The following is a 14,112-nucleotide window of genomic DNA, read 5'->3' as shown; positions in this document are numbered from 1 at the left end:
CCTCAGGACACACCATCACTCTCAGGACACACCATCACTATCAGGACACATCCTCACCCTCAGGACACACCATCACTCTCAGGACACACCACCACTCTCAGGACACACCATCACTCTCAGGACACATCCTCACCCTCAGAACACACCATCACTCTCAGGACACATCCTCACCCTCAGGACACACCATCACTCTCAGGACACATCCTCACTCTCAGGACACACCCTCACCCTAAGGACACTTCCTCACTCTCAGGACACACCACTCTCAGGACACACCATCACTCAGGACACACCATCACTCTCAGGACACATCCTCACCCTCAGGACACACCATCACTCTCAGGACACATCCTCACTCTCAGGACACATCCTCACTCTCAGGACACACCCTCACCCTAAGGACACATCCTCACTCTCAGGACACACCACTCTCAGGACACACCATCACACTCAGGACACACCATCACTCTCAGGACACACCATCACACTCAGGACACACCATCACTCTCAGGACACACCATCACTCTCAAGACACACCATCACTCTCAGGACACACCATCACTCAGGACACATCCTCACCCTCAGGACACACCATCACTCTCAGGACACACCATCACTCTCAGGACACACCATCACTCTCAGGACACACCATCACTCTCAGGACACACCATCACTCTCAGGACACATCCTCACCCTCAGGACACACCATCACTCTCAGGACACATCCTCACCCTCAGGACACACCATCACTCAGGACACATCCTCACCCTCAGGACACACCATCACTCTCAGGACACACTATCACTCTCAGGACACACCATCACTCAGGACACACCATCACTCTCAGGACACACCATCACTCAGGACACACCATCACTCAGGACACACCATCACTCTCAGGACACACCACTCTCAGGACACACCACTCTCAGGACACACCATCACTCTCAGGACACATCCTCACTCTCAGGACACACCATCACTCTCAGGACACATCCTCACTCTCAGGACACACCATCACTTTCAGGACACACCATCATTCTCAGGACACACCATCACTCTCAGGACACACCATCACTCTCAGGACACACCATCACTCTCAGGACACACCATCACTCTCAGGACACACCATCACTCTCAGGACACATCCTCACTCTCAGGACACATCCTCACTCTCAGGACACACCATCACTCTCAGGACACACCATCACTCTCAGGACACACCATCACTCTCAGGACACACCATCACTCTCAGGACACACCATCACTCAGGACACACCATCACTCTCAGGACACACCATCACTCTCAGGACACACCATCACTCTCAGGACAGACGTTCTCGTCAGGTAGGGAAGTTTTCACCGTCTGGTAAACAGTTGTTTACTTTCTGGTAGGCAAGGGTTCACTGTCTGGTAGACGGTTGTTTGCCTTCTTGTAGGCAAGGGTTCACTGTCTGGTAGACAGTTGTTTACTTTCTGGTAGGCAAGGGTTCACCGTCTGGTAGACAGTTGTCTGGTAGATAGTTGTTTACCTTTGGTAGGCAAAGGTTCACCGTCTGGTAGACAGTTTACCTTTTAGTAAGCAAGGGTTCACCGTCTAGTAGACAGTTGTTTACCTTCTGGTAAGCAACGGTTCATTGTCTGGTAGACAGGCTTTTAAATCTCATTAGGTTCAGGTTTGACCCTCACCAGTTATTCGCACCTGTGGTCTTGATGGCTGACTTATCATTAGTCTTTTTTCAGAGCCCCCCCCTCAACACACACGTTAATCACAAAAACGAGTCTACCGTCTTAACGTGTGTGGGGGGGAGGAGAAACCCGTGCTTGTGTGTGTGTTGGGAGATAGAAAGAGAGAGAGAGAAAGATGCGAGTCCTAAATCGAGTTAAAAAACTTCCATTCCTAACTAAAAGAACCGTATCAAAGTTGTTGGAGGTGACAATAAGATAAGATTAACTCTATCTCCTTAATCCCTATACGGAGAAAAGGCTGTTGATCCGGACAAGGTGAGCCCAAGATTGCTGAAAAGATGTGCTGACCAGCTGGCGTTACCTGCAACTTGCATTTATTAACTTTGACTAACACGGAGTAAATGGCCTTTGTAAATATAAAGCAGATGTATTCCATATTCACAGAAGGAACAGACGAGCGATATTCAGCAACTACAGACTAGTGTTACTCCTGTCAATCGATGGCAAAACCTTTAAGATAATATTCTGACAACAAATAACAGCACTTTTTGATCGTCATTCGACTCTGTGACCGTCAGTATGGCTTCTGAAAAGATTACTCTGCAGCTGGTATGTTAAATCTTTCCACTATGTGGTACTACTCATTGAATGAATCCATCATCAGCTGTGTAGTAGCACTGGACGTTGCTGGGGCCTTCAACTGAATTCTTGGCGAAATTGCATCTACTTGGAGTTTTTGGCTCTGCGCGACGTCTCATGAGTGGCTAATTTAAGATAAGATCTCTTATAGTTTTCAGCGGAACAGTCTACGAGTATACAAGCCACTCGGTTGGTGCCAGTGAACCACAAATAAGTGTGCTTGGCCTGTTTACGTTGAATATGTTCAAATTCTACATCATCTCATCCCAGAATCCCATACCCACTCCGCTGACTGGACTATAACAATTATTTTGCAAGAGAAAACATGCCAATCGCTCTCAGGGTCATTAATTTACTGCTATATCAACCTGGGGAAAACGATGGCAGGTCACATGTACGTCTGAGAAACATATATGATGGTCTCTAGAGAGCATGATGTTAATACTGTAGCTGTGGTGATATTGAATAGAAAATTTATAGCGAAAGGGGATTAGATGGTTATCCCAGGAGTGAAAAAGGAATCCAAAGTGCCTATGAAGATTCACACGGTAAATCTTGCAAGGATGGCAATGAAGAGGTTAACAATATTAAAACGTTTCTTGTACCTGCTCAGCAGCTGAGGTTACAAAACTCTGCACGAATCACAAGTATAATATCACCATGAATATACAGAACACTTAAATTGCCTGCCTTCCCTCCCTTCTCATCTGTGTCTTCGGGACAGAATAGAGAACCGATCAAAACAACTTATCTCTCACCTATCCCTGGCATGGATGAGTCTCATTTCAGCAGAGCCTTCAACACTGGAGAGATGTGGGTAGCCTTACTGTTATGTACAAAGCCGATGTTATCAAATTACTACACCTGGCTTCTGTTTGTAGACATTGAGAAGGCAGTGAGTGGGGATAGTGAGAAAAAACGACGAGACTGGCAGCAAACAGCAGAAACACTCTGGTTGTGATGAATGGCTTGAAAAACCGACAAGCTGAAGATTGAGACACTTATGCAACATATGGGAATTTTTATTCAGGAAACGTTTCGCCACACAGTGGCTTCATCAGTCCAATACAAAGGAGAAAGGTGTAATTAGATGAGGAGTTCGAGGTAATCAGTCCCTCAGCCTGGAGTCGATGTGTTCAGTCCATCAGTCTTGTAGAATGTACAGCATAGGGCCGTAGATGTGGCTTATATACTGTAGTCAGGTGAGGCGAAGCAGGAGGAGGCAGGGTCATAGTGGTACCATCCACTAGTCGAAGTAGGTCCTCGTCCAAAGGTTGGACAAGTGTTGAAGAATTCTTTGTAACAAGATCCCATGATGCTGCAGTGTCTGACAATTGTGATAAATGGCTTAAAAAACTCCTCCTCTAATTACACCATTCTGCTTTGTATTGGACTGATGAAGCCACTGTGTGGCGAAATGTTTCCTGAATAAAGTTTCACATATGTTGCATAAGTGTCTCAATCTTTAACTTGTCGGTTTGTCAAGCCATTCATCACAACTGTCAGACACTGCAGCATCATGGGATCTTGTTACATAAAATTCTTCAACACTTGTTCAACCTTTGGACGAAGACCTACTTCGACTAGTGGATGGTACCACTATGACCCCGCCTCCTGCTTCGCCTCACCTGACTACAGTATATAAGCCACATTTACGGCCCTATGCTGTACATTCTACAAGACTGATGGACTGAACACATCGACTCCAGGCTGAGGGACTGATAACCTCGAACTCCTCTAATTACACCTTTCTGCTTTGTATTGGACTGATGAAGCCACTGTGTGGCGAAACGTTTCCTGAATAAAGATTCCCATATGTTGCATAAGTGTCTCACTCTGGTTGTACCATTCTTAACAGTACCTCATCGGCGATCATTCATTCCAAGAATGACTCGATTTTGGAACATGTTCGTTCAGCATAACAACTTTAACGAAATAAAGTCAATTAGCCAAATGAAATTTCTGGCTCACGGCTGACTCCAAATTTATCCTATTCCTATGTGTATATTTCAATAACATAAATATTTTAATAAAAATAATGGGAAGGCTTTCAAATGAGTTGAGGTAGGTAATAGTTGTACATCTGTAAACAGAGGGAGCAAACCTTAACCTTACTTTGTAGCGCCAATGAATAAAAAGAAGAGTGGAGGATGAGGAGAAGAAAAGAGAAGGGAGGGAAAACGCTGCTGACTGTGTTATAATATACATTACATTGTGGAAGGCAAACTTAGAGCAAAAAGAGACCTATAGTGTGGGCTGCAATAAATATTAGGCTGATACTCTGGCTACATACAGTACTATCCGCCTCATTATTGAGCTCAGCTATGTTTCTGTCAGTTGATATACTGGTGAGAATACTTAGTGTGATATGATGTATACTCTGGAAGAGCAAATCAAAATATGACAGGGCAGAACAGAGTAGGATAAGGAAGATGAAAGGTGGAGAAGAGATGGAAAAGAGGAGAGGCAGTGACAGGAAAGGGTACGTGAAGAAAGAGAAAGGGAGGCCAGGGTAGAAGGTAGAGGAGCGAGGAAGGGTCCAAAACACGGCCAAGAAAGTAAATAATTGATACGTTTCTGAGGCGGTACCTAACTTGCGATGGTACGAGGTTGGGCGGCCCAGGTGGGAGGGAGCAGCCCAAATGGAGGTAAGCTACCTGGGTGTGGGTGGGTTACCCGCGTGGGGAAGGGGTAGGTGGTTGGTGGCCCTGGTAGGGGTGGGCGTTTCTTGTCTCCTCCCCCTCCGTCAATACTTTTACCTCCCCTAGCAATTATTACCGTGGTGACACCCACGTATAGTCACCACCTGGCCCCCAACTCCACCACCACCACCACTTCTGCTACCACCAGCACCGGGGAGGACCCATGGGATGGCCAGGGCTCACCACTGGACCACTATGTAAGACTACACGGCGGCCAGTATAAAATCATTTTTCATTTCCATTCATTATTATTACTCATTAATTTTTAGTACTAATAAAAAATTTAATTTATTGATTTTTATATCCCACGAAATTCATAAAAAATAATGCACCATTGGTTACCTATCATCTCTCTCTCTCCAACCTTCCCTCCGGCCAGGAGCTGTGACACGACCCATGCAACCATAAATAGGTGAGTACAGACAACAATGTCCCTGCGCTATTACACTTCCTGCATCCGTCCGTCACTACCACTACCACCACCACCAACAACCACCACAACCAGCAGCAGCAGCAGCAGCAACAACAACCATAATTACCACCAGCGACAACCACCACAGCTACCAACATCACCTCTCCTGCCAGCAACTACCGCAACACCAACAAAAACCACAGCCATAACCACCCACTACTATTATCACTGCTACTACAACGAACCAATACCTGTTACTACTACCCTCACCACAGCAACTACCTACCACCACCACCACCACCACCACCACTACCACCACCACCACCACCACCACCACCACCACCACCACCACCACCACCACTACCACCACCACTACTACTACTACTACTACTACTACACTACTACTACTACTGCCACCACTATCGCTACCACCAGTCAAAACTATCACTACTACCACCATCGCTATCGGTACAACCACAGCCACCATCACACTAACACCACCACCACCACCACACCAACACCACCACCACACCAGCACCACCAACACAACCACCACACCACCACCACACCATCACCACCACACCATCACCACCACACCATCACCACACCACCGCCACCACACCTCCATCACCACCACCACACCACCACCACACCATCACCCCCACCACACCACCACCATAACCACCACCACCGCACCACGCCACCACCACCACACCAACATCACCACTACCACACCCCCCATTAACAGTAGCAGCATAAGTTACACCGTCGCAATTGCCACCACCACTATCACCAACACCTCTGCCACTACTACCACCAAAATAATCACTGACTCACGAAATCGTAATGACACGATTGCAAACAAACCATACAGTAGCCCTTACCACCACAACCACCAAATTTACTACTACCACCACTATCGCCCACACCACCACCATCATCATCGCCTCTGTTTCCACTACCACGATAACCACTGCTCACACCACTAACACTACAACTATCGCCACCTTCAGCACGATCATCACCACTACAACATACCAACACCACCAGTGCCAGCCACTACCACTATCACCCCAACCGCCGCTACCAACCCCACCGCCGCTACCACCCTCACCTCTGCTCCCACTATCACCAACACTATAACGAGAATCACCACCACTACCAGCACCACTGTTATCACCACTACCACGACCATCATCTCCAACGCTACATCGACGGCCACTGCCGCCACTACAACCAGTATCACATCCACCACTGCTGCTGTCAATACCGCAGCTACCACCACCACAACAATCTCCATCACAACTACCACCACCGGGTAAGGAGGGAGCCTTCTATACTATCCTGGTAGTGGAGGGTGGGAAGAGAGCTTTTTGAACTATCCTGGTAGTGGAGGGTTGGATAAGTGCTTTGTGTACTATTCTGGTAGTGGAGCGTAGGTAGAGAGCCTTCTATACTATCCTGGTAGTGGAGGGTGGGAAGAGAGCTTTTTGAACTATCCTGGTAGTGGAGGGTGGGATGAGAGCTTTCTGTACTATCCTGGTAGTGGAGGGTGGGTAGAGAGCCTTCTATACTATCCTGGTAGTGGAGGGAAGGTAAGAGCCTTCTAAACCATCCTGGTAGTGGAGAGTGGGAGGAGAGCCTTCTATACTATACTGGTAGTGGAGCGTGGGTAGAGAGCCTTCTGTCTGTTTGTGTTATATAGACAGAATTAGCAATAGGTAAACAGCAGTTAGTACTTTGTAAATACCTTTGGGGTTTCCGTTACCTGTCTTTCTTATAATGTCTAATGCTACCCATTTTCCCAGGTTCTCCTTGCATTAGGTCTTCTGTTGTCTCTCCCTCAAATGTACCACTGTTAGATCTTCTGTTATGTCATCTGGCCTTCTCATGCACTTCATGTATTATGTCTCCTGTTATCTATCCTTCCTGTGCATTCTTTCTGTTAAATCTTGTTTCCCACGTGTTGCTTCTCTGAGAACTTAGGTTATTGTTACTTGCTTCCCACACCTCCTTCATGGCTGGTCTCTCCAGGTAATAAACTTATAAAAAAATTGAGAAAGTATGAAGCTGTAAATATAATTAGGTTACAGAAATGTAACTTTAAAAGATGATACCTCGACTTACACTGCACTACCTTAATGCAGATTGTGCAGGTTCGAATCCTGCTGTGGACTGAGAGATAATTCGCCCGTTTGCGAACTGTTAAGCATTTCGAAATTCCAAACACTGCTTATAGATGTTTATCCTTAAGTTTATCATATCTCAGCTTCAGATATGAAGTAATGTAAATACTAAATATATTTAGCTTAATATCAACCTACACTAATTCTTACATGAGCCTAATAGTACAAGTATACAAGGTCTCTCTCTCTCTCTCTCTCTCTCTCTCTCTCTCTCTCTCTCTCTCTCTCTCTCTCTCTCTCTCTCTCTCTCTCTCTCTCTCTCTCTCTCTCTCTCTCTCTCTCATCTATTTTTCACATTCTCTTCTGTTAAGTCTTTTGTTATCTAAGTTTTGTATTCCTTTTGTTGTCTATCTTTTCTGTTGTAATATATCTGTTAGATCTTCATTTATCTATCCTTCCCATGTAATATATACGCTAGATTTTCTGTTGTCTATCCTTGCCATATAGTGCATGTGTTAGACCTTCTATTATCTATCCTTGCCATGCAATATATATATTATCTATCCTCACCATGTAATACATCTGTTAGATCTTCTGTTATCTGTCCTTGCTGTGTATTGCTTCTGTTAGGTCTTCTGTAATTTGTCTGTCTCATGTTCCTTTCTCTCTCTCACACTTCATTCGTACAAGTGCCATATGTCTTCACTCCAGATACTAATGAATCAGTAACGGAGTTCTCAACCTGCTCCTTCTCCCCTCTCCCTCTCTTTCTTCCTCCCTGCCTTCCTCCCTCCCTCCCCCCCTCTGCCTCTTCTTCTCCCTCCCTCTCTATGCCCCTTCCCTTCTCCCTCTCCCTTCCCCCTTTCCCTCTCCCTCTCTTCCCTCTCCCTCTTTTCCCTCTCCCCCAGTAACATACATCTCTCTCAACACTTGGGACAAAGTCGACCATTCCCACACGGGTCGATGAGACACTCAGCCCAACAATCGACCCAAGTGCCAGCCTTAATTTCCGAGGAGTTTACGTTGTGGCACTGATGGTACCTGGTTCTGTTAGGTCTGTGAGAGGAATGCCTGGTTCTGTTAGGTCTGTAAGAGGAGTGCCTGGATCTGTTAGGTCTGTGAGAGGAATGCCTGGATGTGTGAGAGGAATGTTTAGGTCTGTTAAGTGAGTAGAATGCCTGTGTATATTAGGTCTGTCAGAGCGGCGCCTGGGTCTGTTAGGTCTCTAAGGAAACTGCCTGGGTCTGTTAGGTCTCTGAGAGGAGTGTCTGGATCTGCTGTGTCTGTGAGAAGAGCTCCTGGGTCTTTTAGGTCTCTGAGAGGAATATCTGCGTATATTAGGTCTGTTAGAGAAGTGAATGGTTTAAGTCTTAGGAGGAGAACCTGAGTCGGAATGGGTCTATGTAGTCTTTTAGAGACATGCCGGGTCTGTAAGAGACTGTGTGGGACTGTTTAGCCTGTGAGAATTGTGCCTGGGTTAGTGAGAGAAGTGCCTGGATTTATGAGGGAAGTGTCTTGGTTAGTGAAAGAAGTGCCTGCGTTAGTGAGAAAAGTGCCTGGATTTATAAGGGAAGTACCTAGGCTAGTGAGAGAAGTGCCTGTTAGAGAAGGGCCTGAGCTAGTGAGAGAAATGCCTGGGTTAGTGAGAGAGGTGTCTGGGTTAGTGAAAGACGTGTCTGGGTTAGTGAGAGAGGTGCCTGGGTTAGTGAGAAAAGTACCTGGGTTTGTTTACTCTGCGAGTATTATTTTGGTATTGTATTGCCCTCTGATCTATTGTTTAGTGTGGTAGCAGTTTAACAGAATTGAAAATAATTGTAATTTTTTATATTAATTTTTTTTTACACAAAGGCACCAACTGCATTCAGATTTCAATATATCAATATTATTTTGATGCTTCAGGTTGTAACATATTTTTTTCCTTTTGACAAAGATATGGATATGGGGACAATAAAATATTTTGCTCATAGGTTACGTTTCGCTCTTCTTCTAGCGTGCTAATTGTCCTGGTGTTTGGTTAAGGACTAGAGGTTTCGTTACTATTTTAATCTTCGCCATAGAAGAATGAAAGTCACAGTACCGTGGCTGAAACAGTTCACAACTAACCCATAATGCTGTGGCTGGAAGAACTCACAACTAACCCATAATGCTGTGGCTGGAAGAACTCACAACTAACCCATAATGATGTGGCTGGAAAAACTCACAACTAACTCATAATGATGTGGCTGGAAAAACTCACAACTAACTCATAATGCTGTGGTTGGAAGAACTCACAACTAACCCATAATACTGTGGCTGGAAGAACTCACAACTAATTCTCAGTTTGGAGAGAAATCTTTAGACCATTTACTCGACACTAGTCCCTCCTGGACCATTGTCGAATAAGGAAGAAAAACAGAGAAAGTCAGGTAAAGATGCAGCTAATGTCAGGTCATGATGCGTGTGGTCAAACCTTGTTTTTACAACCAGCGAGCAGCTGGGACTGCAGCTGCTGCTAAGACTACGTGTCACGCCCTTCATTGTAAACTACTGATACGCATTGTATAAATACCCAGCTGGTAGAAGCTGGGCTGTTTACTCTGCTTCAGAGGATAGCTGTTTTAGGGTGAAGGCTGAACACAGCGCTCTCGCTCTCATTTCTCCTTAGAATTGTGATTTCCACCAACATGCTTAGGGAATGCGATCTCTCGTATATGACAATTGTGATCTTGTTACAGTGCTTAGGATTGTAATGTCAGTGTCACAATGCTTATGATTGTTATGTTGTCACATTGTCACAATGCTTATGATTGTTATGTTGTCACATTGTCACAATGCTTATGATTGTTATGTTGTCACAGTGTCACAATGCTTATGATTGTTATGTTGTCACTGTCACAATGCTTATGATTGTTATGTTGTCACAGTGTCACAATGCTTATGATTGTTATGTTGTCACAGTGTCACAATGCTTATGATTGTTATCTCGTCAGAGCGCATACTATTTTGATCTTGTCATGGTGCTTAGGATTGTGATATCTTCCGTAATGCTTAGGATTGTGGTTTCTGACAGTGATTAAGACATTGATATCCACCGTGGTGCTCAGGATTGTGATCACCATAGTGCTCAGGATTGTGACCACCACCATGGTGTTCAGGATTGTGACCGCCACCATAGTGCTCAGTATTGTGACCACCATGATGTTCAGGATTGTGTCCACCATAGTACTCAGGATTGTGATCATAATGCTCAGGATTGTGACCATAGTACTCAGGATTGCGACCCTCATAGTGCTCAGGATTGTGACCACCATAGTACTCAGGATTGTGGCCTCCACCATAGTACTCAGGATTGTGACCATAGTACTCTGGATTGTGACCTCCACCATAGTACTCAGGATTGTGACCACAGTCCTCAGGATTGTGACCACTATAATACTCAGGATTGTGACCTTCACCATAGTACTCAGGATTGTGACCACCATAGTACTCAGAATTGTGACCACCATAGTACTCAGAATTGTGACCATAGTATTCAGGATTGTGACCTCTACTATAGTACTCAGGATTGTGACCACTATAATATTCATGATTGTGACCTCTACTATAGTACTCAGGATTGTGACCACTATAATATTCAGGATTGTGACCTCCACCATAGTACTCAGGATTGTGACCACTATAATATTCAGGATTGTGACCTCTACTATAGTACTCAGGATTGTGACCACTATAATATTCAGGATTGTGACCTCTACTATAGTACTCAGGATTGTGACCACTATAATATTCAGGATTGTGACCTCTACTATAGTACTCAGGATTGTGACCTCTACTATAGTACTCAGGATTGTGACCTCTACTATAGTACTCAGGATTGTGACCTCGGACCTAGTACTTTTTAGCTTTAGTCTTAAAACTACAAAAGTATATTTATAAAATTAAAGTAATGGTGTCGGACAAGATATTTTTATTTACTGACTGACTTGTACTACACCCGGTCTCTCAGTGTGTTCCTCTGTGCCTTATTTCACTCCTTATTGACGCTTTGGAACCGTCTACCTCAGTCCACTTCCGCCTTATTTTAAGAAAATGGTCGATGCCTATGTGATGGATGAAGTTCATTTTCTCTTTTATTCCATGAATCCATAAAAAGATCTTTTGGCACTCTGGATTTTGATACTGATATGAATCCGCTAATGACTCTTCTCAAGCAGGTTCTCGCAGAGGATGAGGATAGTGCGCTCTCACCAACCCCCACCTTCCCCAAGCTCCCATTCATTTACCGGGACAGCTTGCTCCATCACCCAGAAAATTGTCTCCAGCGTACCCTAGGACGTGACGGGAACCACAGTCACCCACTTGTGGAGCACACCTGAAACTTGTTAAAGCTGTGCACCACATGTTCCATTCTGGAAGCTATGCCACTCGTCCTTCTGGCTAAGGAAATTTTGCCTTCTTGCAGATGTCTTGAAGGTAGGTGAAGGGGACGAGATGTGTTGGGAGAACATATCTTAATCGCCTTCGGATGCTAATCACTAGCGGATCTACCTCGCCAGATACATCCAGTGGTCTGGAATCTTTGGCAAAACAGAATAAGCTTTCCTAAGAAGGAAAATGAGAACGGAAAAGGGTCGAGAAGATGCATACTGATATAGCAAGAAGGGAAACAGACCAAGAGAGAGATAGAGACCCTGAAAAAGAACTGCTTTGTTTCTCAAGGCACAGCGCTCGGCCTACTTCTCTTTCTCATTCTCGTATCTGACGTAGCCAAGAATGTAAATCATAGCACTGTTATCATCCTTTGAGTTTGAGTGGCATCCATCGAGGACACAGCGAACCTTCAAGCTGATATAAACCAAGCCTTCCGGTTGGCCACAGAAAACATAATGCTCAACGAGGACAAATTTTGGTACTCCACTATGGAAAAAATATAAAGACAGAAAAAGAATAGAAAATTTAGTAGAGCGAAAGCTCAATGTGAGTGCCTTGAGAGTGACAGTGTTAAAGGATCTCACATTCAAGAGCAAACAAATACATGACAGCTGCAAGTAAATTATGAGATAGAAAGTCAATGATGATACTTTTCAAGTCTCATGTTTTCTCTAGACTAAACTTTGGCTGTATACCAACAGTCTGCTTCATGGAAGGAGAAATCGCAGAACGAGGAAACGTACAATGAACCTCCACTGTTAGTATAAATTCAGACGAGCATCGGAACTTTTGGGAACACTTGAAATCCTTTAAATGAAGGCAGGAAAGGTACATAATAATCTATACCTTTACAATTCCGAAGGGATTGGTAATAAACCTGCATTCTGAAATAATTTCTAATGAAAGCAAACGGTTTGGGAGACTGCAAAGTACCTCCAAAGAAAAGGAGGGGCGAGACGAGTAAAACGTGAGAGAACTCATGTTTTAGTGTAAGTGTAAGAGGATCAAGATATTTCAGCGCATTTCCTTCATGAGTAAGGGGAATTAATGACACTCCCTAGCTGTCTTTAAAATGGAAATTAATAAGTCCATCTAGTTCCTAATCAATCGGACTGTGTGGTGCACACGTTGGTCTGCCTTCGGCTAGCACCAGTAACTTGGTGAGTCAGACCAACAACCTGGAGACCTGGTTTGGGACCGGGCTGTCGGTGCTGCGACCACTGAAATTGACTCCAGGTGGAAAGAAAGAACTGGTACATTTAGTGACGAGGGTAAAGAGAGAATGAGCACGAAAGTCCCAGAAGAGCGTCGAGGACAGGCAACAGTCGAAATATAAACACATATGCAGTATAATGTGATCCTTTATTGACTACGTTTCGTCCACACAGTGGGCTTTTTCAAGTCACAAACAGAACTGAAAAAGCCCACTGTGTGGACGAAACGTAGTCAATAAAGGATTACATTATACTGCATATGTGTTTATATTTCCATTGTGTCGGTATTTTATACCATTTATTTCCACAGGCAACAGTCATAGAGCCGTGACAGTGAGATACCCCTGGTACAGGAATACCTCTCACAATTCATTACTCTCTACAACCCGTTATCCAACTTTATATTTTATTAGCCAAGATATTCCTTCAAGGAATCAGTGTTAAAGAATAAAAAGGCAGAATACCGTGACTGGAACAATACACAAATAACCCGCACACAGAAGACTGAAACCTATGACGACATTTCGGTCCGACTTGGACCATTAACTAGTCCCTTGAAAAGAAACTCATTTCCTTCCTTTTCCCAGAAGGTGTATGACCTAGGCAGGTTTAGCGCTTTCCTGTGAATATAATAATAATAAAGATACATCAACTCCAGGAGTCGACCTTCAACAGTAGAATAACTCTCAGGCGCCACGACAATATTCACTCTAATCTGGCACTAACATGGATAAACGTTCAAACTTGAACGTTGCATATTTCCCTCTGCATTCTTTCAAGCTTTGGAATTGAATACGCACCAAGGCTGAGGAAATGAGCACCTCAAGCTAACTTCTCCAGGTTGAGCGACTGATCACTTCATATCTCCACCTTCAAGACTTCCACTGTCTCCTGTATTTCAATTAAAATACAGGAGACAG

Source organism: Cherax quadricarinatus, chromosome 39 (genome assembly GCF_038502225.1).
Source record: "Cherax quadricarinatus isolate ZL_2023a chromosome 39, ASM3850222v1, whole genome shotgun sequence".
Lineage (NCBI taxonomy): Eukaryota > Metazoa > Arthropoda > Malacostraca > Decapoda > Parastacidae > Cherax > Cherax quadricarinatus.
Note: the sequence above shows the minus strand (reverse complement) of the source record.